Source organism: Amphiura filiformis, chromosome 2, assembly GCF_039555335.1.
Source record: "Amphiura filiformis chromosome 2, Afil_fr2py, whole genome shotgun sequence".
NCBI classification, from domain to species: domain Eukaryota; kingdom Metazoa; phylum Echinodermata; class Ophiuroidea; order Amphilepidida; family Amphiuridae; genus Amphiura; species Amphiura filiformis.
In genome coordinates, this window is record NC_092629.1 from 21549983 (window position 1) to 21561937 (window position 11955).

At 35.9% G+C, this 11955-nt stretch overlaps 1 long non-coding RNA gene across 1 annotated transcript; it reads left to right on the forward strand.

Moving 5' to 3' along the window:
- The first annotated feature begins 4280 nt into the window (after positions 1-4280).
- Positions 4281-11565, forward strand: LOC140145992 (uncharacterized). The gene is made up of 2 exons (XR_011858165.1): positions 4281-4333; positions 10218-11565. It is a non-coding gene; the product is annotated as an uncharacterized lncRNA (long non-coding RNA).
- The last annotated feature ends 390 nt before the right edge of the window (positions 11566-11955 follow it).

Here is an 11955-nt window from a genome sequence, read left to right on the forward strand (position 1 = left end):
GACAAGTGCGTGCAACGCAGTAAATATGCGATGTATCCTTACACTACGCGCTCGTCTAAGGTTTACTGCATTTCAGTATATGTCAGGCTGACGAGGCTGTGTCAGTGTTCATTCAATTGAAAATGTATCCTTGCTCGAGAAGTCAAGTCACAAATTTGTGCACCGCAGTGACCGATGAGCTTCACATTCGAGGCTACACTGGATTTCAGAGAACAACGGCAATCCCTTGCTCAGATTGGTGCGAGCGCCCTGTTAATGATCGACGTACGCGGAACTTTGTGTTCACTTCAAGGGTGCCGATCTGCGATGAGTAACGATATGATGCACAATCAGCTAATCAGATTATCTGTCTGTTGCTACGATTCAGCCAATCAGTACCCCACATCCGTAAATACTCAAGACTGCACACGCTCTCAAAATGTAAACAAGTGACATTCATACATTTGTGCTATATAACGGCGCGCGCGATTGGTCGAGAGCCGGGCATATTCAGCGTTCATACATTCACACTATGTAACGGCGCGCGTGATTGGTCGAGAGCCGGGCATAAACAGTGTTTATGCCCGGTGTCCCAGATGTGCGATCGCCAGGTAGGAAAAATGAAGGAAAATCATGATTTTTGATATACGGTAATGTTGCTTACAAGTACGTTTTTGTTATTATTTTTATGAAATAAGAATCACAAAATATAGGCCTACTGGTATGTATAAACTGGGTTCATTCATATATTTTCATGACTAAAAACCATTTAGTCATGAAAATATATGAATGAACCCCAATAATTCATGCCCGGCTACTTCAGCGTGATGATTTCGGTATAGAAAAGAATGCAAGAAAATCGCGTTAAGAATCTTACATCTTATTTTTTGTTATTATTTGATGAAAAACAATCACTGAATGTTTGGGAATGTATGAAAGGGGCTTATTCATATGCCTCAGGCATAAACAATCAATCATGCGGGCCCTCAATTTCATGAATGAATCCCTAATTCTTCTCTGACAAAAACTTTATGAGACCATTGCATTTGAAATCTAAGCATGAATGCCATGTACAATTGTACATGTACATTGTACTAAGCGACAGTTCAAAATAGCCAATTTTCAAGTGCACCTGTAGTCGTTCTTCTATATATAGCCACACCACATGCAATCTATTCAAAAATGCATACTGTGCAAAGTATTCAAAACTGCCTTATATCTGCATACAAAACCATGTACAGTTTGATGTACAATGTACTCACTACTAGCCTGTATTTATTTCATATTTTTTGCTCAGGTACACCTGAGTGAATATATACATTCAGTTTAGACTTTGAACCTAAGTAGCTCCAAGTCAGGCTTCTTCTGCAAATGCTTTTGCTTTGTCTTCACTAGAAATATTTTATAGTATAATATTTGATAGGATAATGCCTGGTAATGGAAATGCAGACTATAAATGCTAGCTACTAAATTAACCTCACTCCCTATGACATAGTTCATAATATATATGCAGCAGTGAGATATCTAACTTGAGGTGGACATAGAATATTAGCCTCATTTCCCATGAAATTATTTATAAAACTGTGTTCTGTAGCCCATAGTGGAGGGTTTTTTTAAACCTGGGGATGATATTAATCATAGGTGTTGACAGATTGATAGTGGTCTGGAAGTTCAAGTTAGTAAATTACATACTGCTCATGAACTTATCAGATTTGTTTGCCAGCTAGGTCAGTGTACATGGCCAATACAATGTACAATACCAAATACCCATGAACTTCTTACTTAAATTTGCATTGAGAGGTAAGAAGGCTTGTTCTGACCAGGGTATGGATTTGATATAATCAGTCCAGCATTTAACAACATTATTAACAACATTGAATTTTAAGGCCAAATGTTTACCTTCTCCATTACATTGCACACAGTATTTTGATGCATTACCTGAATAGGTTTAGTTTCATTATTACCTTCAACTTTTACTTTTACTCTCTAGTTGAAAGTAAGTGGCACTAATGAGGTTTTCAGCATTTTAATAGATCCAGTTTTAAACCTTTAACTTTTACCTTATATCCCTGCTTTTACCCTCTTTCAAGTTGAAGTCCAGTGCATAATGAATATCATCAAAATGTTGTTTCCCTGTTTATTCTTCTAGATATTATATTCATACATATTCTAAGGTAACTGTATTCTAATTCAATATTTTCTAAAATAACACATTGCCTTTTGATTTATTCTAAAGACTATGGTAAGTTCTGATGTTAAAGCCACAATGTACCATCTTATACATGTAATATGAAATTGGTTAATATTTTTCAAACCTGATTTTTTTGGCATATTTGTAATGTTTACACATGTCACAACTTGCACCTGAATGGAATCAGCCAAATTGGTTGTGTTTGTAGGTCAACAGAACAAAGTTTGACATAATGTCATTTATATAATTCAAAGAATTGTGACATTATGTCCTAATAGAACTGCGTGTTAAATGGCCAAAATAACTAACCAGCAGGGTTTCTTTCATTTTACCTTGTTATTTCAGCTCAAAATGGACAGAAACCCTTCCGATAATTATTACTAGCATTATTTCAGCATTTTGAGTATAAAACAAATTTAAAATTTGAAGGAAATCATCTTTAATTAAAGCCTTGTTGTTTTCATACAATTTTAATTGAGTTTGTATTAAATTATACAAGTTTTTGGTTATTTCATGATCCCCTCCAGCTTCATCATAATTTTGCACTTCCCTACCAAAAACAAAACAAAAATACCAAAAAGACTAAATGGGATATTCTTATCATTTTGGACAATGCTATAATCAGCCTTCTGGAACGTTAAAATTTTACTGTATTTCCTAAAACTATTTATGAATCATCCAAATCATAAGAAACCTTATCATTATCTATCACACATCATATCCTATATACATATCCCAACAGACTCTACATTAGTAGATATGCAGTCTCTAAATATTGAAGAGCTAATCAGTAATCACCTAGTGGAACATATTTACCCTTTTAATCAAAATGCTTAAGGATCTTCACAATCTGATATCTTAATCTTATGTAGGCCTACATATAAAACAATATCATTAGCCCTAATTATAAGAAACGCGACATTATTCAACACCAACGACCTACATTACACAACCATGTGTTCCAATCATGCCTGAGCACTCCCTTTTAAAGGGGTTTTTATTATACGGTATACATGTATGTACAATTACTTTTCCAAAAGTATGTGGTTTTGCATAAGTGTGCAAAAGTACATACTTTTAATACAAAATAGGCATATTCCTTTCCGATAGCCAAAACCCATGATTAGCGTTAGGGTTAGTAGGCCTACATTTTCCTTCATTGGGGCATGCTTAACTCTATAAAATCTTACAAAGAAAACCACTGCACATGTATGCATTGTAATACCCAGGGAATCGATGGCTGATGGGCCAGTGACACCACCGTAGCTACAAGTGGGTGTCTAGGGTTCGAATCCCAGGTTGCCAAGTGAAAAATTTGTTCATCTTCTCCTTTTTTCATTCCTCTTCTCCTGTAATTTCTGATAGCCAAAAACCATATTTAGCATTAGGGTTTATATTCATAAATATGCCAATAGTATATGATGCAAAACTATACAGCACATCGGGCCACCATGCATGTATACTATCGCAATATACCAAGAATGAAGTTGATTGGTTGTTGCGATGTTGTGTTAAATCTGCAGAGTGGATTATTAATGAAAATGTGGGTAAAATATGCAATAAAAGCTGCTGAGTAGATTTATGAAAATGTAGGCAAAATATGCAAATTAGCTTATTAATATTCATAAATATGCAAATAAAACATGACATAGAACTATAATACAGCACATTAGACCACTATGTCCTATCACCATACCAAGTTTGAAGTTTAAGCTGCAGAGTAGATTAATGGTTTTGCTTCCGCCCAGACAAGCCAAAACAAACAACCATTTGGATGATAACACAAGCTCCACATATGTGTGGAGGCCAAAAATTCTAATATGGAGTCAACAGGTTTACAGAGAGAAACTCCTATCTTATAGCTAGGCAAATCAAACAGTCCGCTGCTGCTCAGAGATAAAATCAAACATGTATGAATATAGTTAAAGGCAAAAAAAAAAATGAATGGAAGACTACAAACTGTGGATGGTAACATAAATATATGAGAAGTTCTTCTTCAACCTATTTTTTTTTTCTTTTTCAGATTTTGCTTGCTAAATATGTGAAAGGAGATTACAACAAGAGTGCTGTAACAGTTGTAAAAATATTTTTCTGTTCTCTCTGCCGAACCCCACAAGAGCTGCAATCAGACAATGGTGTTCATTTTACAGGTGTTTGGCTCAGGTAAGGTGTTCATCTAGCTCTATGAGCAGGGCTGCAAGTGGTCCTATATTTCCTATATTTTTAAGATTTTCCTATATTTCCCTAGAAAGTTTCAAAAAGCCCTATAATCCCTATATTTTCATATTTGGAATATTTTTTGCTGAAGGTCTTTGTATTAGATATAAATGCCTCCCTGGACCCCACCAATCAGGTTTATTTGTATCCATTTCTATAATTCCAGGTTGCATTTTTGCCCTGCAATTTCAGTTAATTCTCTAACTTCTTGGGGCTTTGCCATATGAACCTACACTAGACCTTTTCATAGTTCATGTTGAGATTTTGCATATAAAATAGAGATAATCAGTGTGGTGTTGAATGCTGACATCTTGTGGGTACACGCTGCGATGGCCGTTCGTCGTTCGATCTCCATGAGTGAACAGCAAAATCACCGTGTTGATGTGTGGTCGTGCGTCTTGAAAAAAAAAAAAAAAAAAGGTGGCAATGTTACATTTTCCCAAATTCGACTCAAATTAAATGATGATATCTCTGCCAAGCAAGAAGTTATTGTCACGCTTGTGGTCTCATTTTATTGCTAAATAAAATGCACTTTCAACCCAGTAAAAAGAATTCCGTTAGCCTTTTTAATACTGACACTGCTTCATAGAATTCAGAATGGGCAGAGTGGCGGAGGTGGGGGATGTGGAGGTGGGGGATGTGGCACACACAAACTCTATGGGATTGATATTTTTAGTGCATAATCTGCTTCTGTAAAGACTGTAAATTAGATTTTTACTCTATTTAGCATCTAAAAGACTCATGAACTTACAGCTAAACAATTCTACTTATTGGTTTAGTCTAGAAAATACAAACTTTTCCATACAAAACTACCCGTTTTCATATCAAACACTGTAGGGTGTCTTCAAAATCTAAAAGTTACTGTAAAATTTTAATTACCCGTACTGACGCGAGTATAGTCCCACCCCGTTTTTGGGTGAACATTTTTCAAAATTGGGGGGTGGGACTATACTAAATAATTTATAAAAAAAGGGTGGGACTTTACTCGAAGGTGGGACTATACTCGCGTCAGTACGGTACTTATCCTACCACAGTCAAAGTATAGATTTTCTGAAGGGGAATTTGATGAGGAATCTAAATATGGACTTACTTTTTCTGTATGGAGTAAGGGCAAAATGTTTCAGTTTAAAATATGTTGAATTGTAAAAAAAATCTAACATACTTTGGGACACCCTGTATTCTGAGATTGCCAAACAGCTGTGATTTTGATTTCTTCTAAAGTCAGTGGGCTCCCCCCATTTCGCATTTGTTTTTAAATTTCTCGTGAGCTTTGAGACAAACCTTTTTTTTTTTGGCCTAATAAGCAATGCATTAAGTAACCCATTTTTATCTGAATCTTTTTATTCCACCCTGTATAACTTGAAGGTCACCCTGTATAGTGAATTGAAGTGTGTGTATTTGAATTGCTTATGCCTTCAGCTTTCCAAAACAAATGTATACTTTTGCTAGTTTAAGGTTGATAATTATGGAGATAATTAGAAACACGATTGGTGTAAAAAGTCATAATATTTGTGATGTAACGTTAAGGGTGGCGAGTCCAGGACACATGGCCGTGTAGCTAGCTGTGACCTGCGTGTAGTGTCTGATGCATGAACACGCAGATCAGTTGTACCCACAAGATGGCGAAATTGGCTGACAGCCTCTATTAATCCCTAGATAGTTAAAACTATTTCTTGCAACAAGACAAAATAATTTGAGACTAGTTTCATCAAAAACAGGGCAAGTTCCATTTTAGCCCATAGCGGGGAAAAATTGGTCCTATGACGTCCCAATTTTACTCTTTTGCCCATAACTCCATAACAGTACATCATAGATTGGTCAAAGTATACCTTTTTTGAATCAGAATTACCAGTGAGTCACGATAGTGTGAGTTTTGAACTGAGTAATTTTGAACTGGACCCTTTGTGCAAAGTTCAATGACCCTTTTCTACTACATGTACATGTAGAATGAGAGTAGGCCCTCCCTACTGTTAAATTGCCTCCATAGCCAGATTAATTAGCACTATAAGGCCATGTGTTTTGAACTCACCACCCTTGGCGTTACATCACAAATATTATGAATTTTTACACCAATCAAGTTTCAAATTAGAATATCTCCATAACTATCAACCCTAAACTAGCAAAAGTATACATTTTTGGAAAGCTGGAGGCAAAAGCAATTTAAATATACACATTTCAACTCATTGTACAGGGTGACCTTGAAGTTATACAGGGTGGAATAAAAAAAATCCAAATAAAAAATGGGTCACTTAATGCATTGCTTATTACTAACTTGCAGTTATAAACTGAAAGTAAACAACATTGATTTGGTTAGAGGTTAGGGGAGCCTACTGACTTTGGAAGAAAAAAAATCACAGCTGCTTGGTAATCTTGGAATACAGGGTGTCCCAAAATATGTTCAAATGTTTTTACAATTCAACATATTTTGAACTGAAACATTTTACCCCTAACCCATACAAAAAAAGTAAGTCCATAATTAGATTCTTCATCAAATTTCCTCTCAGAAAATGTAAACTATGACTATGATAGGATAAGTAATTAAAAATTTAGGGCAACTTTTAGATTTTGAAGACATCCGCATTGCTTACTACAGTGTTTAGTATGAAAACAGGTAGTTTTGCACATAAAAGTTTGCATTTCATAGACTAAACCAATCATAAAGAGTTCAAAATGATTAAAAACAATTAGCAGAATAAATAATTTTTCAAAAGAGCTCTTAACCATGTCTGTAGCCCATATGGATGCAAAGATATGATCAGTTGATTCAACGCGCACACACAAAATCTTTATTTCCCATAGACTTTGCACATACCGCCACCGCCTCATCCGCCACCGCCTCATCCCCCACCTCGGTCATTCTGAACTCAAACAACTCTAACTCCACTATCTTAGCTGATAAACAATTCTCCTTTGGAGGTCTGTTAGGGCACACATTTAGCTACAACATGGCACCAAACACACTTCAATACCTGTTTAAGCAGAGATATAACAATTTGAAGGAGTCTCAATTTGGAAAAGCGTAACAAAACCACCATTTTTGGGTGGCGAGATTCAAAACGCGTGGCCATAAATACTATTCATCTGCCAAATATGACAACTGTAACATGATTTGCACGATTGTAGTGCATGTAAACTGAAATCTCATTGCACTATTTCATGTCCTAAACCATAATCCCCGAAGCTGTAAATAAAGTTTTAGCTCATTTGGACTTAGCGTACATTATTCTCTTCCAATTTATTTAATATGGATTCCCCGGAAGTAAATGACTGCCCAATTTACCCTTTACTAAACGTTTGTTTTATAGTTATTGTTATATGCAGTATTTTTAACTTTTTATGGCCCCACTGAGCCCACCATATGCATATGGGTGACCCTGCCCCTTCACAAATTTGTTTGTCTCCTTTACTATTGTAAGGCTTGCAGTCCTGAGATTAGGTCATTTTCACGGTAAAGGGTGTAACTTTGGATTTTTAACATTTTAATCCGTAGTGTTCTAATAAAGCCACAGAATTCCATAATTTTTGGCCACATAAGTCATCTAGTTAGCAGCTACCTTGGGTAGCATAATCAGCTTTGGGAGTTACTGCGTTCAGTTTTAGCAGGCTTAAATGTACTTAATATTGCCATTTTGAAAAACTATAAAAAACAGTAACATTTTTGTAAAACCCTGTGTTTTCTTCAGTTAGTTCATGGATAATTTTTCTTATCCTGAAAGTACAGTCATATGTTCAGTAAACACTGCCACATTAGATTTAATTGTGAACGGCCCTGTATTTTTGAGAACCGGACTTCGATATTTATCGTTTCGAGGCTTCATTTTCCGTTAACAATTGTTAACAAACTTTGTGGGTGTAGCTTTGGTTCATAATTCTTGGTTATTTCTTCACTTCTTCTTGATTCATAACAGTTGTTATCTTAACTTGAAATGGGTAACAAAAATAAGCCGATTTGCAAGCTTTTAAATTTTTTATAAAATCTTGACTTCAAATAGCCGTTTTTCCGTTAACTTTTTTGAAGCCTCCGAAACAAACTGTTCAGCAAGCTTGTGCAAATATAAATAAAAGAGCTCATCCAATCTATTTATTAAAATGTAGCAAACTAGATCCTCAAGTCACATGTTTTTAAATCGTGGAGATATATATCACCGTTTGAAAATGGGACCCAATACAAACTTTCCGTTAACAATTGAAGCCTCCGAAACAAATGAAGCCTCCGAAACAACAGTAAACTTAATTATCATCTATGCATATCTAAATTGGTGTGTTTCATACTGATATCTGCATTGTAATTATTACTTGATATGTGCAGAATGTCATAAATTAAAAAAAAATTGACATTATGGTTAATGTTTGAAAAATATACTGATACCTTAAAAAGCCTGTTTCGGAGGCTTCATATGCAAAAAACACCATACTTAACAAATGGGTGAAAAAATTAATGTGTGATAAATCTACAATATCTGCCGCATAGAATCATTGATTCAATACACACAAGAAAATAACAGCTTAGATGATCCCAACACTGTTGTTTTCAAAAAAACTACTTCTGCAATGTTTAACAATTGTTAACATGAAGCCTCCGAAACAAAAAAAAATGACTTGCTGTGATAATTTAATTTTTGTCACAACTGAAATTCAATACTTAGAAGCAAAGCATGAAAATTGGTAATTGTGATATTTTTTACCTATTTTTTTATGTCAACTTGTAGTAGTTAGCTAAATATTTTACTTTTATGATCACCTGTGTTGTTAACTGAAGCCTCCGAAACACAAATCGCTTGAATTGCCAATTCTAAAAATAACTCCAATTTCTGTGAAACTTGGCTGGGAGGTTCCTTTCATCAAGTAGTATTTGTACATGAAGTTAGACAGTCAAATTATTTTAGGAACCCAATTAAAAATTAAAAAATATGTTTAAGGTTTGGAAATTTCCATTGTAAATGACACTTGATGTTAATAATTTTCAAAACTGCAATTACAAACATAGCAAAACATGGTATAAAATTTAACTTATATCTGTTGACTTACTTTGGAATGGAATTTCACATGTATTCCAGCTTTCATGTCAAAATTTTCTGAGGTTATGTAAAATACATTTTTTCTTAGATTTTAACCAAAATGTTATGCAAATGTCAAATTTTTTATTAGAAATCAAAAGGTTTAAGCCTTGAAACATTATTTTACTTGAAATTAAGTTGCTTCTATGCATGATTTCAGTAAACAGAAACATATTTAAGTGGTTTGAAATTTTGACCCTAAAAATCAAAAGTTACACCCTTTACCGTGAAAATGACCATTTATACATGTAGCCAAGACACATGGCTTTCATATGGCTCAGTCAGGTCCCTTCTAACCTTAAAATTGACATCCCTAGATTAGTCAGAAAAAAGGGCAAACACTGCTCGGTCACCCCTATTGCACTATTTGAAGTTGCTTTGTCCAATAAAGCCTTGAAATTATTGTATTATTCTTATTCCAGTTATATTAGCAATTCTGTAAACAATATTATCCAGATAGCAACACAAATATTCTTATGCATGTCATTTTAAGTGACCATGTGCCATTTTCGAAAAACTAGGTGAATGTAATACAAAAGCAACCCGGTTCCAAATGCTTTTGAACTATGTTTATTCAAACAAAAGAAAGGAATTCCACTATTGCTGGAGTGTGGCTAACATGCAGTACAAGCAGATCAGGAAATAAAGTTACATTAATTATAACTGTAACTGTTCCAAAATGCTAATAACACATTCATGAGTATCCACAGTCAATTGTACAAATGTATGTATTTCTTACTATCTTCTCTTTCTGTGACTCTTTTTATCCATAGAATCATTTGATGCCCTCGTTGATGCTACAAGGGAACAAGTGACAACATCCGCAGCGACACAGTCAGTCATGTTAGCAGAGGGGAAACTTTCTCAATCGTCAACATCCACAGATCCAAAAATGAATGATACAAGCTGCATAAATATGATGAACAAATACATTCACTTTATCTATTTAGAAATGAAAGGCTTTTAAGACCAGCACATTTACATGGATTTGTTTCAGTGAGTGGTCATTTCATATTACCAGTGTTAGCAGAACTCATTGTAAAGCTGACAATGTGGCTATAAATTCAAGTCAAATCCCTACCTTATTAGAATGAGAAGCATGTTCTTAAAACATATGGAAACTATATTTGGCAAATAATGTGAACTATAATATAACCTTTCTTAAGATTTTGTGAATGATTAGCAGTGTTCGAAATATGCCTCAAAAAGTTACAGGCCAGCCGGGCTTTACCTTAAAAAGTTACCGGCCAGCCGGGCCGGCAACTAGATGCCAGTCAGAAAAGTTACCGCCCAGGCCACAAAGTTACAGGCCAATGGCCTGCTGACTGGCCCTATTTCGAATGCTGATGATTAGCCAAGTCAAGTCCAGACAAGTCAAGTAATACTTTATTATACTATTCAGCAAATTACTTCAGCGGTGTCGATGTCCTTCTGCTTTGTCTGATTATCACATAAAAAACTACAATCTTAGAAATAATTATTCGAACACTTTTAAGGGCTTATTGGAAATGGTCGCCCTCTCTACCCCTGTATAATGTTTGCATGCCCAATATGCTCATCTTCACCATATCTTCTCCCAACATTGTTTGGTGGGGAAAGGGGAAGGGTACGTATGCTGAAGATGAACATTGAGATAACACTACTATAATCCTTAGTTTCCAGTGACTCATATAGCGTGCGCACTGTACTAAGAAGAACAGGGGAATTGGGTGTTCGAACACATTTTGTCCGGGATTGTAGGTCACACGTTGCTACGCAGTTTGACTAGCGAATGAGGTGCCAATGTGATTCTAGAGTTCAGTCTTTGATCAAGTAATCTCAGGGGCGTAGCAAGAGCATCAGGGGCCTATGGACAAGGAGCAGTACGGGCCCTTTTAACCAGGGCGGGATTTAGCCTACCTTATTGGGGCCCTGGACCAGGCCAAAATTTGGAGGCCCCGAACTCACATGCCGAGGAAGGTATATGCACTCAAGTCAGTGGCCAAGTTTTGGTTTAACTGGGGGACTAAGGGGGACTAACATATTTTGTTGAATTCAATTTCAGACTATCTTGGCCCCAGATCAACATAAATTTCTGAATTTGAATGAGCGCGAAGCGCGGAAAATTTTACAATTTTGCCCTATTTTGACCAAAAAAGATGCTGTTATTGGGGTTACAAGAAAGATGCATAGGGCAATTTTGGGGGCCCCCAAATTGTTTTTTTTTGGGGGGGGCAAAATTGCCCTGGACCCGGGCCCATCTGGCCCAATGCTATAAAAATCCGGCCCTGCTCTCCATTATCAGCCCTTATTTAATTTTCGCTTTTGTGCTCGGGCCCCCTGAACCCTCGGGGCCCATGGACTTCGTCCATCCTGTCCCCCACTTGCTACACGCCTGAGTAATCTTCATGTGTATGCCAATTGAGTTTGTCATCAAAATAAATAAATAAATTTCAGAATTTATATAGCGCTTTTTCCAGAGGATTCAAAGCGCTGTAATTTCGCTGCGTGGTGAATCATCACAATCAGATC